Here is a 21,357-nt window from a genome sequence, read left to right as displayed (position 1 = left end):
CGGGCCGAAGAGGCTGAAATGCCAGAAACCGGTCCCCGGTAGCTTGTTTCCTTCCCAGTGTAAGAATTGGCTTTTGTAGTTTGGTTTGCCCTGTTCCCATCATGCACTGGGACAGGAACAGACTAATTTGCATACAGCCAGGTTCTGAAACTGGGATGGTGCAGTGAGCTAAAAAACGGTGTTGGATCTAGCCCTGATCTCTTGACTGGGTGAGAGTATTCTGTTTAATTCAGAGACTCTGTCCCTCACCACCCCTTGTTGTAAATATTTTTGTCCACCCTAAGCGTGGAAGGGTATACTCAGATGTGAGTCCCTTGCTCATTGCACCATCAGGATTCAAGCAAGCCGGGCCGAAGAGGCTGAAATGCCAGAAACCGGTCCCCGGTAGCTTGTTTCCTTCCCAGTGTAAGAATTGGCTTTTGTAGTTTGGTTTGCCCTGTTCCCATCATGCACTGGGACAGGAACAGACTAATTTGCATACAGCCAGGTTCTGAAACTGGGATGGTGCAGTGAGCTAAAAAACGGTGTTGGATCTAGCCCTGATCTCTTGACTGGGTGAGAGTATTCTGTTTAATTCAGAGACTCTGTCCCTCACCACCCCTTGTTGTAAATATTTTTGTCCACCCTAAGCGTGGAAGGGTATACTCAGATGTGAGTCCCTTGCTCATTGCACCATCAGGATTCAAGCAAGCCGGGCCGAAGAGGCTGAAATGCCAGAAACCGGTCCCCGGTAGCTTGTTTCCTTCCCAGTGTAAGAATTGGCTTTTGTAGTTTGGTTTGCCCTGTTCCCATCATGCACTGGGACAGGAACAGACTAATTTGCATACAGCCAGGTTCTGAAACTGGGATGGTGCAGTGAGCTAAAAAACGGTGTTGGATCTAGCCCTGATCTCTTGACTGGGTGAGAGTATTCTGTTTAATTCAGAGACTCTGTCCCTCACCACCCCTTGTTGTAAATATTTTTGTCCACCCTAAGCGTGGAAGGGTATACTCAGATGTGAGTCCCTTGCTCATTGCACCATCAGGATTCAAGCAAGCCGGGCCGAAGAGGCTGAAATGCCAGAAACCGGTCCCCGGTAGCTTGTTTCCTTCCCAGTGTAAGAATTGGCTTTTGTAGTTTGGTTTGCCCTGTTCCCATCATGCACTGGGACAGGAACAGACTAATTTGCATACAGCCAGGTTCTGAAACTGGGATGGTGCAGTGAGCTAAAAAACGGTGTTGGATCTAGCCCTGATCTCTTGACTGGGTGAGAGTATTCTGTTTAATTCAGAGACTCTGTCCCTCACCACCCCTTGTTGTAAATATTTTTGTCCACCCTAAGCGTGGAAGGGTATACTCAGATGTGAGTCCCTTGCTCATTGCACCATCAGGATTCAAGCAAGCCGGGCCGAAGAGGCTGAAATGCCAGAAACCGGTCCCCGGTAGCTTGTTTCCTTCCCAGTGTAAGAATTGGCTTTTGTAGTTTGGTTTGCCCTGTTCCCATCATGCACTGGGACAGGAACAGACTAATTTGCATACAGCCAGGTTCTGAAACTGGGATGGTGCAGTGAGCTAAAAAACGGTGTTGGATCTAGCCCTGATCTCTTGACTGGGTGAGAGTATTCTGTTTAATTCAGAGACTCTGTCCCTCACCACCCCTTGTTGTAAATACTTAGTTCAAGAGGCACACATGGAAGAGTGTCTGAGAAATCAGAAAATCAAGGATTCTATAAGGGAATTAGAAGCAGTGTACTGGTGGCCAGGAATGAGCATGGATAGATACGAATTTGCAATTAATTGCCCAGACTGCAACAGAGATCGCAGTGATGAACCGCCCCAGACACCTGACTACAGAGTAGCCAGCCAGATACAGACACCTCTGTTAGACAGCATTAGGCAATCTAACCGCAGACGTCCCCACAGACAAATGCGAACCCATAACTACTAAAACACGATTTATTTGGATGTGGCCCTAGCGCTCGGCTGACGCCAGAACTGTTATAAAGGATCTGCGAGTCGTTATCGGCACATACGCAATTGGCACGCTGCATTCTGACCAGGGTCCTGCGTTTAGCCCTAGGGCTTACAAGGAGGCCATTGTCAGCTTGGACGTTGCATTGCTGTACTCTAGTCCCTTCCATCCTGAGGGTAATGCGGTAGTGGAAAGAAAAAAACGTGACCTAAAGCAATCCATAACAGTAAAGGTATTAGGTTCGGGGGATGGGTGGGTCAAACATCTAATAAGTGTCCAACGTAGTCTTAACAATCTGCCAAGAAATTCTCTGGGGGGAGTCACTCGTTATGAGCTACTATTTGATACTAGAATGATAATCGAAAACCTTGATTGTCGAACTTCAGTGGTAGAACAAAAACCCTTTGATATCAAAGATCGTTTGGCTGTCTTACAGGACTTGAATGAAACAAGAAGAAGTCTGAGTAATACAACACAAAATCCAACAGCCACTGAAGATAAACTACCTGTCCCAGCAAGACCTGTCTGGATTCCAAAGATTGGGGATCTAGTCAGGGAAAAAATAGCGGTGAAGAAGGAATTTGGACCTTCTTACAGAAAAGCAGTACCTGTCTTAAGTATACAAGGAACAAGATCAGTAGTACTACCGCCCCTTGCTGGTAAAAAGGAGAACAGAGTAGTGTCCATCGACCTGGTAAAACCACAACATGTGGCCAATAATAAGTAGAAGGCCAAGTGGACTCCAAAGATGTAGCAGACAGCCAAATCTTGCTACCATCCAAGAGGTTCAAACTGAAAGACTTATGACCTTTGATAAACCTGTAGTAAGAAAAGAAGGACTGAGCAACAAAGCAATGGAACTCGTACCTCTTGAGCCCCAAATAACTGTTCGACCAGAAACACCAGTCTACATGATGTAGCACCAGAATACACTATGATGAAGGACACATCCATTCCAGCGTTTTCTAAAAACCCCGATGCCATCCAAACAATTGACAGAACTGCATCTGGATACTTCATCAACTTTGATAACTTTTCTGAGGATCCGAGTGAACCTGAAGAAACAACAGGAAAGAAAACTCTCAAAGAGAAAACAACAGACCTTTTCATCAACTTGAAAGAATATACCTGGTTTCGCCATGGATTGAATTTTGGTTTGGTTTAGGTGCATTTTTCCTCCTGCTCTGGCTAATATTGGTTTTAAGCTTGGGACAAATGACAGATGGAAAATACAGTACAATGGACACAGCAAGTCAGAAAATCAACTTGGCCCTAAAACCTCACAAATCATCTCATGTCGAAAAAAGGGACCTGTCATCAGTGAACATCACAGCAATCTCAATACCAGGCGGTATAGCATGGGATAAAACTGACTATGATATATATGGCCCGGTGGAAATGCTGAGGATTCCACATCAGTTTAAGGTCTCTCTGAATGACTTTCTAACACCCAGCACATTCTCTGATGATTGGGACTTTGAGACTATTAATAATATGAAGTCAGATTTAGAAATGTCTGCAAAATATACTAAACATGACTATTTAGAAGGGTCATCAGACTATGAACGAATGTATTGTTTTCATCATTTTGGTCATCACTATTTGCACAGATCTGCAAACCCTAGAAATGTTTTAAAACATAATCAATGGGAACATTGTCCAACGCCACCAAAAGGCAGCTCTAAAACATTTATTGAAAAATGTCCTTATTTCTTAGGATTTAATGTTACAGATCCAGAAACGTTTTATTTCAAAAATATGAATAAGACAGGAATGAAAACAATTTTGACCAATACTAAACAACTTTATTCTATAGACTTTAATGCTAAGTTGTCCACATTAGGTTACGACTTCTCGAAAGACAACATAGAGACAAAGCTTTATTCAGAGCCTGCATTATAACTGAACAAATAATGTTTTTGAAGGACACGTACAACAAACATCTTGTCTGGGATTAGCAAAAATAAAAGATTTAAATAAACCGTCTATACCAAAGCCAATATCTGAGAATAAAAATACATCAGAGGGAGAGATAGACGTACAATATGTTTTCACAAAGAATAGAACTAGTCCTGATTGGAAAAAATGCTTCATCTGGCCCACAGACACCAATAACTGTCAAGATAGATTCCTGAACAAAACACAGGGGTTTACATTCAGCAGGCCAGATCCAAGATACTCCCAGAGACAACATCCAGGGATAGTGACAACATATAATGTAGGGAAGCTATGCCTTGAATGGCTGAAAACTTCTACACTTCCAGAAATTAAACAACACTTAACTTTACTTAAGGAAAGCAATGATTTGCGAGATTTCTTATTGGGACCTCGCAAACCACGGCAGGAACTTTTCATATACACCGGTATATATGCTGCATACAACGAAGCTTGGAAAGTGACACAATTAGAAACTGCAGAAATAATACGAGAAATTGATCGTATTAACTTGGAGAAAGCTCTCACAGTAGTGGACAATGGGTTAACTACCCTGTCCTCCAGAATATATTCACTGGACAGCATTGTATCTTCTGCCATAAACATAATGGAACAGGACTTGCTAATGTTAAAACACGGCCAGTCTCAATTACGTTCTATAATGAAGCTAGGCTGGACACTTCAAAATCTGCGTTCGGGCTACGTGCCATGGAGGCTAACCAATACAACGTCATTGTTTACTGGGTTTAACCTTACAGATAAACAAATCTCTTTGGCACAAAGAGGAGCATTGAAAAACTGTAAAGATTACCATTGACAGTTTCTGAGAAACCTGTAATCGAATGGATAATTCATGGCACCATTATGATACCAGTGACGATTTTCCAGTTTCAGTATTGTCTACAGCATAAGGTAGAAGGCCTGTATGACAGGTTGGGTAAAGAATACATTAAGTCAACATGGACTCTACCATATACACTCAAATGTTGGAGCAAAGGGAAGGAAGTATTCCTTAGTGTTAAAAATTGTAAAAAATCACTAAGTGGTACACTTCTGTGCCAAGGTATTAATTTACACGGAGCCTGCGACGGTTCTGCGAATAACCTTTCATGCCACCTGCACGGTACTCCCTACACAGTGATAGAACCCGTTTTCAGGCAGCTATTCAATGGCAGTTACGTTATGTTGAATGATCACAGCTGCTGTGGCATTGTGGCAGGAAAAGTTTATCTGGTTAGTGTGTCGTCCATGGGCACTTGTTGTATGCAAGTATTGTATCTAACTCGCAAGTCAGACAGTGAGACGGCAATATGGCCTTCACTGAATATCTCTTCTATACGAATTGATACTTTGAGCAGACTAAAGGCTATTCTTTTACAAAAATCTGTGCCACTGACATCATCAAAAGAAACGTATGATCTGCAAGTTGCGAGGACATCTGCAGAGATACATGCATTATTATTAACAACACTGCCCAGAAGTGTTAAGTCAAATCTTAAACATGTCTGATACTAGTGGCATCGCACATGTATTTAAGACAGTTTTTTCGGGACTGTTAGCACCATTTGAAGCAGTCCTCTTTTTTTTTAAATCTCGTTCACTCTGTGATCGGCGGCCTGCCTCTCATCTTGGGACTCGTAGCAGGAATACTATTTTTATTTCTTCTGCTCCGATATGGCAAGTCCGGCAACCAACGATACCCAGAACATCATGGAACAAATGGTCCGTGCCCAGAGGTATCGTGAGAGAATAACACAGATTCTCGGCTTGGCTGGTTTAAGAGATCTGAATACAACTTGGGTTCTCTCATTCAGACCAATCTGGCAAGATTGCATCTTACCTGTTCTATGATGCCTGCTTTGCGGAGAAGAATGCGTGTTAGATATCTGTCTTACACTTCCATCAGTCCTGCCATCGGATGTCGACATTTTGCTAGGTCCGGTAACGGCTCATGCACTGTGTTGTCCCCAGCGGCTACAAATCCTGATGACGGCATTCATTGAGATCCCGCCACTAAGTCTGACTGAAGGTGAGATACGAGATTCAACAGGCACACAGGTATCATCTGACCTGACCATTGCTAACACATCAATAAGCAATGCTTCTCATCTGTGCACATTTTATCTTCTTTCACCTACTATGGTGGACGATTTCTCTGCCAGCCTAGACGACCTGATGTTTTCTCCTGACACCGAGAATAACTTTTGATCTATGCTCACAGCGTTCCCTGAAATCTGAAATTCGGCCTTCAATTTTCAAAACAAAAATTTGACTTCTGCATAATATTTCTTTCCTTATCAAAACAGATTGATTTTTCTGTGGCACAGCGTGATCTGCTCAAGGTAGAACTATTCCTAGAGAACAAGAAATTAATTTTGAACATTGACTAAGAAATACTATTTGGCCCTGTCTCCTATTAATAGAAGTACTGATATGACATGTTAATAAAATGGTCTCTACCTTTTTTCTGTATTTAAAAGCCATTTTAGAAAAGTAAATGACTTGAATATTCCAGCTCTCATAATTGTTTGATGACTTTATGCTTAGATATTCTTTACTGAAGTACATTGCATACTGTAGAAATGCTAAACATATTTTTCAGCATGCCCAGTTCAAATGCACTAATGTATTTTGGGGTGGAATTGTAAGCACTAGCTTTAGATCTGTTCAGTGCCTACATGGTTAGCTTATTGAACTTAAAATCGGGGAGTGGGTGTTGTAAATGAATCTAGGACCCTAATATAAAAATCCCGATTCATGCCCTTATATAGGTCTATTTTATCATATCCTTATACAGGCATACAAATCATTACCATATTTGGCCCAAACCATGCAGCCCAAATACGGCAGGGATACTTTCACTAAGCTCCAAGAATTAACAACGTTTTCTTGGAAAAACCCGCCTTCAGCAGCCCAGGACTTCCCCCTGCTTGAATATTAAGTTCTCCTAGAACTCTCGGCATTTTCCAAGAATTGTGACGTTATTAAGTCCAAACAAGCGTCAAACTCGGCCCTTCAAAGTATAAATATGCCTTGATTTACCCAATGATTTGGAGTAGATCGACTATCTACTTGCCCGACGCCCTGCAGCAGCAAGTGCCAAGGAAAGCCGACCCTCCAGCAGACACACTGCGAGACTCTGCCATTTCTCCTTGTCGAGAAATCCAGTTCCAGTGTTTCCAGTTTACCCTTGCGGGTATCTGGGAAATCGAGTCCCGAGAACGAGATACAAGACCTCCTTCATTCTGAAACCAAAGGTACAGAGCTGATTAGACCTCTTAGAGAATTCTTGGAATTAGATTCCTGGCAGAAGAAACCCTAGACTTAAACTCCTCCTCTTATACTCCTTCCCTCGTACTAAACTTAGGTTAGGTACACCGGGGTAGGCGTATTTCAGAAGCACCTGTTGAGTACTTTTAGTCGTCCTTTATTACTGTATGTATTTTATACATTTTATACCTTTTATGCACTTTATGGCTTAACACCCATATCATGCTTTTACAGTACTATTTTATAATACTGTTCATATTATATGCATTGTACTTCATAGTAAGCTTTACTATTGTAGCAGTTCATTTTCAATGCTTGAGAAAGGAGACTGTTCAATAAATAACTAACCCTGGGCGTAATGGGCGTAGTGGGGCTTCGCGGAGCTACGTGAAGTGGGCAATGTCTCTTTGGGAACTCGTCTGGTGGTCTACAGCAACAAGGTTGTGACAGAGCTTCCTACAGAGACTTAAATCATCCTCTAATTTCTCATCCCTGCGACACCTCTCCAAGTGTACCTCCTCAGCTAATGTCCATTCGCGCACATCCCGAATCCACGCTGATTTCTTCAGCGCCCTCACTCCGGTCCACACCATGGCAATTATACACCTCACCAGCACCAAGAGAAGTTGCTGGAGCCTATATCCCATCTTACTTTGCTGTTTGGGTTTAAGGACCAACACTAATAGCACTCTTCTGCTTACACTGCCTTTAATCTGCTCAACCATCTCCAACCAGAAGCGACTGCCTTAAGGGCATTCCCATACCAATTGCAGGAAATTGGTCCCTGCTTTATAACACCTGGGACATGTGTTGGGCCTACTAGGGACCATGCAATGTATTCTCTCTGGAGTCATGTATGTGCAGTGTGCATAATTATATTGTATTAACCAGAAGATGGCATTGCAGGAGATCGTATGTGTGAGCGCGCCCATCACCCTCTGGTCCTTGTTGTCTAAAGGCTCCTTCAGAACCGCATTCCAGGCTGTGAATGCCATTGGGGGGAGCACCGGAGTCCACCCTCATTGCGTTATACAATAGTGAGATAGTACGCCTGCCTCCCCTGCACATAAGTAGTATGTCTAATGTCTGTGTGAGCTGTGGGATCGATGAATATGTAGGCCATATTTCTTTAAATAGATTGACTAAGGCAGCATATTGTAAACATTGTCCCTGCCCCAACCCAAAGTTCCCTCAAGCCTGTACAAATGTGATAAAGGTCTTACCCGGGTAAAGATCGGCAAGTGTATCGCCCCCCCCCCTCCTGCCTGCTGGAAAAGATATGTTGGACATCACACATCTTACTGGAGCAAGATCCCACACCGACACCGACAGCACCCGATGAAACGGAGCATGCCTCAGGAATTGCTCCACAAATAATTTCCAGATACGCGCAGTCTGCTCAATCACATACGGTCCCGCATCAGCGATGCCCACGTCCCCATGAGTAGTGACGGCAGGTCGGTAACTGGAACTAGACTCTGAAGTAGGCATTTCTCCCAGTTGTCCCCCTCAGAGAACCATCTAGTGGCATGTTGTAGTTGAGCAACATAAAATTAGTTCTCCAGTCTAGGAGCCTCGAGTCCTCCCCCCTCATTTGTGCGATTAAGTGCGGGGAGCGCCACTCTGCTTCACTGACCTGCCCAGAACCGGTCAATCAGTAGGGAGTCCAAAGTCCGAAATATCCATATAGGGATAGGACACAAAGCATTCTGTAGCATATAAAGGCACCGGGACAGTACCTGCGAAACAAACAGAGACTGTTCGGGAGCGAAGCACTTTTCACTAGCTCCCGTGGGATGCTTTTTTAGAAACATAATTCCTTCCTATATATTTCTGTTTTTTACAACTCGCACATATATCAAAACAAATATCAAAACAAATTGTCCATATATCATGTAATTCTTGTCAAGAAACCAATACGACTCTGATGCTCGTCGATGTCATATGTTTTAATGACTGTTTTCTTGCTTTAGATTTCTTCTTTTAGTACATTACATCATGTACTGTGGTTCCTTTTAACATCATTACAGCAGTTCATCCCAATGCATTTCGGTATTATATACCTTCGTCAGGGGAATACTGAAAATTGTCATAAAACAATAATCAAAACTCTACTTGGGGATTTTTAGGACCCCACCTCGTGTGCATGCAAACACTTGTATAGTTGTAATGTGAAAGGTGCCATCTCTATGCACATGCTGATGTCTATGTTTCTCCGTGCTCTTAAGACTATGTAACCTCCAACAGTACCATAGTGCCCTGTGCTACATCACGACCACATGCTGGTCAATAACATGTTCATCGTACCTGCTATGATGCGCCAGTATCTAACCGATGTGTGTACTAGTTGTGGAGAACTAACGAAAAAGCTGTAAAAAACTGTAAAAAAGAAGAAGAAAAAATAGTATCACTGTGTTTACACCTATCTTCTTAGACCTCAACTGTGCCAGAATATATAAAGCAGCGTACCTTGACTGCTTGCCAACGTTGTCACTGTCCTGTACTTTCACAGTCACCGTGTGTAAAGCTGCCTCGTGAATTCAATGCTGCCGCCAAAACGGACTATTCTGCCAACAAACGAATACTACATTATTAGTGCGCCCTGCTGCACGAGAACGTGCTGCGTGTTTGTATTGTCTGTAACGCTACCGCTGTTTCTCACCTGGCATGTCGGCTCTGGCTTGCTCCTAATCCTATCGTATGGCGTGGAAGCTCTCTTCCGTGTTCTGCCCGTTGTGAAACTAAACCGACCTGAACATAAATGACGGGCGCTAAACATAAACATAAATGACGGACTAGTGTAATATTCTGGTGACGGGCGCCATCTTAAAGTGGATGCTGATGCTTATATTCTAAATAAAATAGTGAATAAACTATCAGTGATAACTAAACATGTTATTGGGTAATGATGATAGAGTTGACACATTCATTTATAATGGACAACGGTATAACTTGATTCAGTGGAGACGATCTATGCATGCCACATTAACAGAGATGATACATTGTCAACATTAAAAACATTGGTCGGGATATGAAAAAACAACAAATAATAATTCAGTACATACTTATTTACAAGAAACACATGTATTCAATTTTATCGTTGAGCCCACGCGGTTCAAGCGAATTCAAGTGGCGGATCCAATATGTTTCCCTTTGGGACAGGTGTCGATTGGTATCAGCATGTGACTTCATATCTATCCTCTCTAACACAGTGTATCGTAACTGGGGTATGGTATGTTGCCGCTCTTTCCAATGTGTGGCCAGGTTAGATTTGGGGTTACAAGTTCTTATCAAACTTTTGTGCTCTGTGATTCGCACTTTCACCTTACGTGTAGTTTTCCCTACATATACTAACCCGCAGGGACATTTGATGGCGTACACTACCATTTCAGTGTTACAATCAGACGTGTGTCTGAGAAGAATCTGTTTGCCTGTGTGGGGGTGTTGGAAAACGTTCCCTACCATCACATTACCACAGTGTCCGCAAATGTGGCATTTCACCATGCCTCTATGTTGACCTACTTTGGTCTGTGTCTGAGTTTGTTTCAATATTTCTTTTAAATTTTTGGATCTTGTGTGTGCAAACAGAGGTTTGTCTATAAACACTGCCTTAAAATCCGATTCCTGTTCAATTACTTCCCATCTTTTTAATATGCTTTTCTTGATTAGTCTTCTGGCTGTAGAGTGTTTGATAACAAACACCTCCCTTTGGAGTGTGGGTCTGGTGGTTTTTACTAGAAGTGTCTCCCTACTGGTAGATCTGGCTTCGAGCTTTGCCTGCTGCAATAGTTCCTCTGGGTACCCTCTGTCTTTATAAGCCTGTGTCATGACCTCCATCTCTAGTATTTCTTGTGTTTCTTGAGAACAGATTCTGCGAGCCCGCAGAAACTGCGAGAAAGGTAAGTGGTTCTTTAGGGTCATGGTGTGAAAACCACTATAATGCAAACCATTATTACGGTCAGTCGGTTTTTTATACAGTCTTGTGTGCAGTTCTGAGCCATGTTTCTCAATGAGGATATCAAGGTAGTTAATGGTTTCTGCATGTATGGAATAAGTTATTTTGATCTGATCGTGTCTGCCATTCAACTCGGTGAGAAGATTTTCTAAAGAGTCATGGGTACCTTTCCACACTATTAGAATGTCGTCTATAAACCTGACGAAGAGTTTCAGATGTTGTTTCCATTCCTGATTCTGCAGTATATTATCTTCCTCATATTTTGCCATAAATATATTGGCAAATGTCGGTGCCCCAGTAAAACCCATGCTGGTTCCTGTCCGCTGAAGGTAAAAGTTATCCTGCCATTGGAAATACCCATGGTAAAGGCAAAAGTGAAGCAGTTCTAAGAGAAATACATTGGTGCCCTCGTCATAATCATGTTTCAATAACATCCATTCCACCGCCTCCAACCCCTCTTGGTGGGGGATGGAGCTGTACAATGCCGTTATGTCTACTGTGCAAAGCCATATGTGCTCTTCGGAACTGATGTTGACTTCCTGGAGTCTTTTTAGGCAATCTGTCGTGTCCTGTATATAAGTGCTCCACTGCTGAACTAGTGGCTGTAGGTAATGATCTAGGAATTTCCCTAACGGTTCATGCAGTGAGCCACATCCCGCCACAATGGGCCTGAATGGTGGGTCCACTGGATTTTTGTGCATTTTCGGCACCATATATATGTGGGGTCTCTTCGGAAATTGAGTGGTCAAAAATCTACTAGTTTGCTCATCTATCCATCCCATGCTAGCCGCATTGTCAAGAATACTCTGTAAGATGGATTGGAATCGAATTGTGGGATCCGCGTCAAGTTTAATGTAGGTCTCCTCATCAGTCACATGCTGATTGACCTTTTCCTGATAGTAAGTGTTGTTGAGCACTACCAGGGCGCCCCCTTTATCAGCAGGTACTATCTTAAGGGTGTCATACTCTGCTAGTTTGCGCAAGGTGATTTGTTCCTGTCTGGTGAGATTATTTTGACTTTTTCGTGTCATAGGAATCTTTTCCATATCCTTCTTGACTAGAGTCTCAAATAAGTCTAAAGTTTTGTGTGAAAAAGGAGCCATGAATGTGCTTTTGGGTCTGAATGTCTGTGCTGTTGCAGGTGTTCCTGTGAGTGTGGTGGATTCTTGTTCAATAGTGTGGAAGAACCATCTCAGACGGAGTTTTCTCATGAACTTGAATATAGAGACCTCTGTCTCCAATTGGTTGGTAGTATACGTAGGTACGAATGACATACCTTTGTTTAACACTTTCAGTTCTTGTTTGCTTAATTGGTAGTCAGAGATGTTCATCACTAGTTCCTCCTGCTTCTGTGCTTTTTTTGAGCCTTGTCCCCTCCTTGTCCGTTTGGTTTTGTCTGGGATTGTTCCGTGGGGGGGGGGTGATTGGATGTTTTGCCCCCCTCTAAAAAAGCCTCCCTCGGTGCAACATTTGTATCTCCCTGTGCCCCTGTCTCGTTACTGTCGCTTGGGGTACCCACAAGTGGTGTTCTCGTGGGTAGAGTGTCCTGTTCAGTTGCTACACTTTCCTCCGAAGTAGAAGCCTGAGGTTTCTTGAAACTTCTTCTCTGTGCATATTGGTCTGCCCAAGAGTAGACTTCGTCTAACTTATAATCTATGGTATCACGCTTAAACTTGCGTAGATTGCGTTCATGTACCTCCCTGGTATGCTCTTCTAGTTGGTCATTTATGCTCTTGAGTGTAGATGCTAACTCTTCCTCCGTTAACCTGGTAGAGAGTTCAGTGTTAAGCTCTTGTGTTTCACTGTCTAGTTCTTTTAAGATATTGGAAAGTTCCTCTACTATAAGTAATATTAAATCGAGGGAACATTTGTTTAGAATAGGGTACCATCTTAACATAAATGGTTTGTTGAACTTAAACAATAAGGGTCTTAATGATATGCGTAACCCGCGTGGAATGCGCTTGACCTTGTGGTATTGTATTAATGTTGTGGCATGAAGCCTTTGATTGATCTGTTTTCTCATTGTGTACTGAAGTTGTTTAATCATTTGAGAGGTGGATCCTGGTTTTCCCTGAAAGTCTCTGACATCTTTAATCAGTGCGTAAATACTTTCAGCTTCTTCTGTTGAATAGGCTTTTACATCTGCCTGATTTGTTGTGAGGTGTGAAATTTCATCAAAATCCATCTTGTGTGGGTGCTGAGTGTCCTGTGTGAGCCAAAATTTGAGTAAATGCTACAAAGAGATATGGCACTCTGCACTCCTATGTGAGCTATAATCCAAATATATACTTATAATCCAAATGTGTGCTCTTAATCCAACTGATTGTATGGTGCTTTCGCTCAAACTGACTGGCCCTGGTCAGTACAAAACATGCGAAGCAAACAGAGACTGTTCGGGAGCGAAGCACTTTTCACTAGCTCCCGTGGGATGCTTTTTTAGAAACACAATTCCTTCCTATATATTTCTGTTTTTTACAACTCACACATATATCAAAACAAATATCAAAACAAATTGTCCATATATCATGTAATTCTTGTCAAGAAACCAATACGACTCTGATGCTCGTCGATGTCATATGTTTTAATGACTGTTTTCTTGCTTTAGATTTCTTCTTTTAGTACATTACATCATGTACTGTGGTTCCTTTTAACATCATTACAGCAGTTCATCCCAATGCATTTCGGTATTATATACCTTCGTCAGGGGAATACTGAAAATTGACATAAAACAATAATCAAAACTCTACTTGGGGATTTTTAGGACCCCACCTCGTGTGCATGCAAACACTCGTATAGTTGTAATGTGAAAGGTGCCATCTCTATGCACATGCTGATGTCTATGTTTCTCCGTGGTCTTAAGACTATGTAACCTCCAACAGTACCATAGTGCCTCGTGCTACATCACGACCACATGCTGGTCAATAACATGTTCATCGTACCTGCTATGATGCGCCAGTATCTAACCGATGTGTGTACTAGTTGTGGAGAACTAACAAAAAAGCTGTAAAAAACTGTAAAAAAGAAGAAGAAAAAATAGTATCACTGTGTTTACACCTATCTTCTTAGACCTCAACTGTGCCAGAATATATAAAGCAGCGTACCTTGACTGCTTGCCAACGTTGTCACTGTCCTGTACTTTCACAGTCACCGTGTGTAAAGCTGCCTCGTGAATTCAATGCTGCCGCCAAAACGGACTATTCTGCCAAAAAAAGAATACTAAATTATTAGTGCGCCCTGCTGCACGAGAACGTGCTGCGTGTTTGTATTGTCTGTAACGCTACCGCTGTTTCTCACCTGGCATGTAGGCTCTGGCTTGCTCCTAATCCTATCGTTTGGCGTGGAAGCTCTCTTCCGTGTTCTGCCCGTTGTGAAACTAAACCGACCTGAACATAAATGACGGGCGCTAAACATAAACATAAATGACGGACTAGTGTAGTATTCTGGTGACGGGGGCCATCTTAAAGTGGATGCTGATGCTAATATTCTAAATAAAATAGTGAATAAACTATCAGTGATAACTAAACATGTTATTGGGTAATGATGATAGAGTTGACACATTCATTTATAATGGACAACGGTATAACTTGATTCAGTGGAGACGATCTATGCATGCCACATTAACAGAGATGATACATTGTAAACATTAAAAACATTGGTCAGGATATGAAAAAACAACAAATAATAATTCAGTACATACTTATTTACAAGAAACACATGTATTCAATTTTATCGTTGAGCCCACGCGGTTCAAGCGAATTCAAGTGGCGGATCCAATATGTTTCCCTTTGGGACAGGTGTCGATTGGTATCAGCATGTGACTTCATATCTATCCTCTCTAACACAGTGTATCGTAACTGGGGTATGGTATATTGTCGCTCTTTCCAATGTGTGGCCAGGTTAGATTTGGGGTTACAAGTTCTTATCAAACTATTGTGCTCTGTGATTCGCACTTTCACCTTCCGTGTAGTTTTCCCTACATAAACTAACCCGCAGGGACATTTGATGGCGTACACTACCATTTCAGTGTTACAATCAGACGTGTGTCTGAGAAGAATCTGTTTGCCTGTGTGGGGGTGTTGGAAAACGTTCCCTACCATCACATTACCACAGTGTCCGCAATTGTGGCATTTCACCATGCCTCTATGTTGACCTACTTTGGTCTGTGTCTGAGTTTGTTTCAATATTTCTTTTTAAATTTTTGGATCTCGTGTGTGCAAACAGGGGTTTGTCTACAAACACTGCCTTAAAATCCGATTCCTGTTCAATTACTTCCCATCTTTTTAATATGCTTTTCTTGATTAGTCTGCTGGCTGTAGAGTGTTTGATAACAAACACCTCCCTTTGGAGTGTGGGTCTGGTGGTTTTTACTAGAAGTGTCTCCCTACTGGTAGATCTGGCTTTGAGTTTTGCCTGCTGCAATAGTTCCTCTGGGTACCCTCTGTCTTTATAAGCCTGTGTCATGACCTCCATCTCTAGTATTCCTTGTGTTTCTTGAGAACAGATTCTGCGAGCCCGCAGAAACTGCGAGAAAGGTAAGTGGTTCTTTAGGGACATGGTGTGAAAACTACTATAATGCAAAGCATTATTACGGTCAGTCGGTTTTTTATACAGTCTTGTGTGTAGTTCTGAGCCATGTTTCTCAATGAGGATATCAAGGTAGTTAATGGTTTCTGCATGTATGGAATGAATTATTTTGATCTGATCGTGTCTGCCATTCAACTCGGTGAGAAGATTTTCTAAAGAGTCATGGGTACCTTTCCACACTATTAGAATGTCGTCTATAAACCTGACGAAGAGTTTCAGATGTTGTTTCCATTCCTGATTCTGCAGTATATTATCTTCCTCATATTTTGCCATAAATATATTGGCAAATGTCGGTGCCCCAGTAAAACCCTTGCTGGTTCCTGTCCGCTGAAGGTAAAAGTTATCCTGCCATTGGAAATACCCATGGTAAAGGCAAAAGTGAAGCAGTTCTAAGAGACCACCATTTTTGCTATCGCTAGCATGCCCATTAATGAGAGTGGTAAAATATTCCAAAAACTCAAAGACCCTGTGAGTGCCTCTATCATTTTATAGATATTAAACTATAATATCTGTGAATCGTCTCCCGCTACCTGTATACCCAAGTACCTAAAGTGTCCTGTCTCCAATCTCAAACCCAGTTGAGGAAGGGTCTCCTGACGGAATATTAAGGATTTTGACCTGTTAAGACGTAATCCCGAACACCCATCAAACTCCTCCAACACCTTTAGTAACCCCGTTAGCGCGTCCTGTGGTGAGGATACATAGAATAATGCGTCTGCCGCATACAATGATATGACTTGGGAGGTTGCTCCAACTTTTATTCGCCTATTTGCCAGATCCCTATGCGCCCAAATCACATGGGGCTTTATTGCCAGAGCAAACACTAATGGGGAAAGTGGACAGCCTTGGCGTGTGCCCCTCCACAGCCTCCACTCTCCTTCCCTACTCTACCCCACTTGTACTCTAGAGCTGATTGCTGTGTACAGAATCTGAACTGTACCCATCGTCTAAACCACTGGCCGAATCCGGCCACCCTGAGCACCTCCAATAAGTACCCCCATTCCACTGAGTCGAAGGCCTTTTCCAGGTCTGGAGAAACCAGGGCTAGGTCCTCGTGTCTTTGTCGTTCCTCATGCAAAATATGTGTTAACCGCCTAATGGTCATGCCCTTGTTGCGGGTTTCAATAAACCTGAATTGATCTTCGTGGATCAGATGTACCATGTGCGGGGCCAATCTAGGCGCTAGGACCTTGAATAGAATTTTAACGTCCAAATTTATCATCGTAAGGGAGCAGTACGCTGAGGGGTTCTTCTCATTCGCCCTGGTTTAAGGAGCATGACAATTTCTCCTTCGATGTTCCATTGCTGTGTGAGGTTGTGGAGCATGCAGCAGGCGACGGTGATCTGACACAACTTCGTGGTTGAGTAGAGAAGAGCCACCCAGTCCTGTCCAGACATCTGAATCTGGCCTTCAAGAACCCAATAGCCTGCTGCACTGGCTGCTGTGTTCTTCCATGGGTATCATTGAAGCAGACATGCCCCTGGCGTTGTAGGATTCCTCAGCGGTGTCGGCAAACATGGACAGTTGGAATACAATGAGTGTTCTAGTTAAAAGACAGATAAAAGTGCAATATTGCTTCACACATTTGCAGAAGATACAACCTGACATTACACACACACAGGTTGGGCACACCATACTCAACAACAAGCTAGGCCCTCTCCAGTAGCAGTTGTGACAGCAGCTGGGGTATGGTGCTGTTCCGTGGTACGAAGGAGTCATGAGCAGATCCTGGGAATCTGGCACAGATGTGTGAGATGTATACATTCAATAAACCACTTGCACGTTGATAGAATGGAAGTGTTTCCTGTTCCTATAAACCTGTTCTCTGACTTGCAGTTGGATTAAGGCAATATGTGTACCATCAATAGCTCCAATCATATGTGGGATGCGACCAAATCCATAGAAGTCGCCCTCTACATTAGCTAAATCTTCATGTCAGGGGAACTGGATGTAGCTGCCAATGTGTCCCATCATGGCTCAAAGCACATCACGTAGTACGCCACTGAACATAGGTGTGACATTCCACCAAATATAGCCACAGTGTACTCTAAAGAACCTGTGGCCAGGAAATGCAGTGCTACCATGAGTTTCCCTAATGTGTCAGAGATGTGGGATAGTTTCTTTGAGGGCGCAAATGAGGCTCCAGCTGGTCACATAAATCTTGTACTGTCTGCCTATAAAGACAAAGCTTCCTGATTATGTCTCTTTCTTCCTTACTTTGAAGGTCTGGCAATGGCCGGTATACTGGAGGTTTTTGTCTCTTACATCTACCAGGGTATAACATTTGGGATGAGGAAAGTCGGAGTGATACTGGAAAATGATCTGGAGGAGGGATTTCAGACATTGCCCACTATTGAAGGAGATGCCATTCCAAGCAAGAAACATCCTTAAGTTAGACATTGATTGGCCTCAGAAATATGGGAGTCACCCACATGAATCGAATCGATTGCCATTACTGCAAGTTCCACCTATCCTCTCCAATCTGGACTCCACACTGTCTTTAACAGCACTGTGCACATCATTCAAACTTTTATTATATGGTGGACACCGTCATGTTGTAGAGTCTGCATTGCACACATAACCATCAGTGACTGATGGTGTGCAGTGTACCACAGTAATCATGTTTTCATGCAAAGTAATGTACAACACTGACGGTTGATTATTAGTAAAGGCAAAGAAATGGTGTCAACATCAGGTGACATTTTCCACCATAATTGTACTGGTGGAGACGTACTTAGAAGATCGTTTTCTATGTGATTTTCCACACTGACAAGACAGATTCTAAGCCTCACTATTGGGACATGCTTAATCGCCGATCGGAGGTGGCTATAAAACGCACAGTAGTCAGCTTCCTCCACAGTGGTCACAGCCATATTCTAATGTTGGATAATGTGACTGCTGGGGTCCAAGGGTTGTGTCTGTATACATCGAAGACCGCCTTTGTGGCATACATGCTTGTTGCAGTTTGAAAATCAAATCACTTGCCTCAAGACACTGCTGCTTACAACACCTCCTCAATGTCAGCTGCTGTTTGCTATCTCTGGTAGCTGTCATGGAAAGCTTTACAGGGAGCAGGGTCCCTGCCTTTACTCCAGAAGAGATGGGGACCCTGGTGAAAGAGGTCCTTCCCCTGTATTGCCAGCTATATGTCTCATGAGAGGAGCAGGCGAGTACTGCTAATACAGTCTGTACTCTACAACAAATATACTATCCTATCCTATCCTATCCCATAGGCAACAATGAGGCTCAGAGTTACAGACTGACATGAGAGTTTAGTAAGTCAAATAGTGTGTCCCCTACATAGGATAATCATGTCATAGTTAATGTGGCACTGTAGTTTGTATACTTCACATCACCATATTGATGTGTAATCAGTCCTAAATCCTACACTGTTGCATACTTATATCCATGCATGTATAATTGTTATGTTTAGCTATGATGAATTTGCTTTTCAGTACATGGCAGATGACCTTGCCAATGTATAGGCCTTACACCTTAACTTATGTATGATTCCTGTAAGTAGCATGATGTGAAATATATGTACTGTCCCACGTATCACTCAACACACATGATGCCTCACCAAACTGTTTTCTGGGAGATGCCAACACCTCACAGACCCATTCTGAGTGACCCACAGTGGTCATGTCATATATATAGGAGGGCCACAAGATGTACAGTTAGGTATGGAAAATGTGGGCATGTGATGCTCATGTTGGAACAGTATGTCAAAGCTGCAGAGAGCAAACCCTGACAATGAGTTTGTTCCGTATATGGTCCATGGCCTAGTCTGTAGCAGAGATAATGTGGCTATGGAACTGATGCACAGAGGACTTTCCCTGGAGATCTGCTGATCATCAGATCTGGCCTAAATTAATGTAACTGGACCATGAAATTGGCCTAAATTCTTCCCCGATCTGAGACTACTGTACATGGACCCATATTGTCACTGTGTGTCATTACCATAGGATAGCCACCTTAGTCCAACATGTCTGGGATTTTACTGTCCCATGACTGATGCTAGCACTATAAAGGAACATTGCCTATGTGAAACATGTACCCTGTGCAGTTTACAAAGTGTATCACCAGCTGTGTTAGAATGAGCAATGATGCGGTATGTCACTTGGTATGTTGATTGTGTCCCATACACACTGCCACATATGGCATACGGTGTGTAGCCTAATGCCAGGACTTCCCACACAAACACATTCAGACGTAGTATAATGTCCAAATGAGGAAGACACATGTCCACTGATCATCAGAGTGGGAGCTCTAAGTGGCACACATGACAGTCCTTTAATTGTGACCCACATCTTGGAATGTAGTCAATGCAATGGTAGCAATGATGTCTTTGACTGTTTGATTAAAGTCAAGGAAGAGGTGTGGCGCCGCAGCTAGGGCGACTGACTCCGGAATCTGGGGATCACGGTTCGATCCCTGGCACCGGCAGCAGAATAGCCCAGCACCATGTGACTCTGGGCAATAGCTTGCTTTATCTTCCTGACGGCCCCTAGCACCTAGAGACCCTTACGGATGATTGTGCGCTTTACAAATGTGGATTATTATTATTATTATTTGGCTAGACTGTCCAGTGATGCACTAGTACTGTACCCTTCAGGAGGACACAATGGTGTGCTGTGTCACATGTTAACTCATTTCAGAGCACATGTTGTGTGGGCTTGGGCTACGTGATGTCAATGGACTGGCCTAGTCAGTATAGACATAATCAGGGTTGAGGGTAGTCCTCAGATGAGTTAAATAGTGTGTAGTAAGGCTTTTTGTGGTTCTTAGCTTGTGCACCTTATACATGTAGTATGTGCAATATAGAACTATGGCCATTCTAGCTGTCTACAACCTCTGTGTCATCCTAGCAGATAACCTATATCTTGCATGTCTACTCAGTCTTTTCATCTATTGCATCCATACAGGTCAACGCCCATCAAAACGTGTCCATGTGGAAGGCCATTGCCCTGAAGGTGCGGACCCTGGGGGGTCGCTCGTCAGCACAGTGTTCACTGCAGAAAAATGTGTGAGGACCTGAGACACTGGCCCTGTAAGATCATGTAGGTGCAGCTGGGGCTGTCCTCCCAAGGCAGAAGGGGCACACGCCAGACCCTGACACCCCTCTAATGGCCCACATATTGGTGGAGGCCTACCCACACCTTGAATTGCAGTTGAGAGCCCAACAGCAGCTAGGAGGGCAAGAATATTGGCATTTGTGAAACATTCTGCATGACCAGCTATCTTTTGTTACAGGCAGCTATTTCCTCATCAAGCTTGAAGGTGACTCATGTTCTACGCAATAGGAGAGTTGTTGCATGTGTAGGTTTGGTTGTAGGTGCAGGGTGATAGCCATAGACTATTGTCCATGTGAGTAGGAACTAAGTAGGGTCCGTCAAATGTCAGTTTCTACAGTTGAGCAGCCACATGGCTGCCTAATGTCAAAGACCACCTACTTCATCTTTTGCTGTCATTTGTGACAGTGGCCCCAAACAGACCCCTTGTCATCCTGGTGTCTCATGTGATGGTGGACCCCTTACTTGTGACATGGCATACAATGCACTCTAGATGCAGACACTGAGCACTACTTCCCATTGGTAAGTGGGGATTGTACAGTATCATGAGGTGGTTAGCATCACTGGTGTCATCTGTATTGATGCTTA

The sequence above is a fragment of the Lissotriton vulgaris genome, chromosome 2_1 (assembly GCF_964263255.1).
Source record: "Lissotriton vulgaris chromosome 2_1, aLisVul1.2, whole genome shotgun sequence".
Lineage (NCBI taxonomy): Eukaryota > Metazoa > Chordata > Amphibia > Caudata > Salamandridae > Lissotriton > Lissotriton vulgaris.
Note: the sequence above shows the minus strand (reverse complement) of the source record.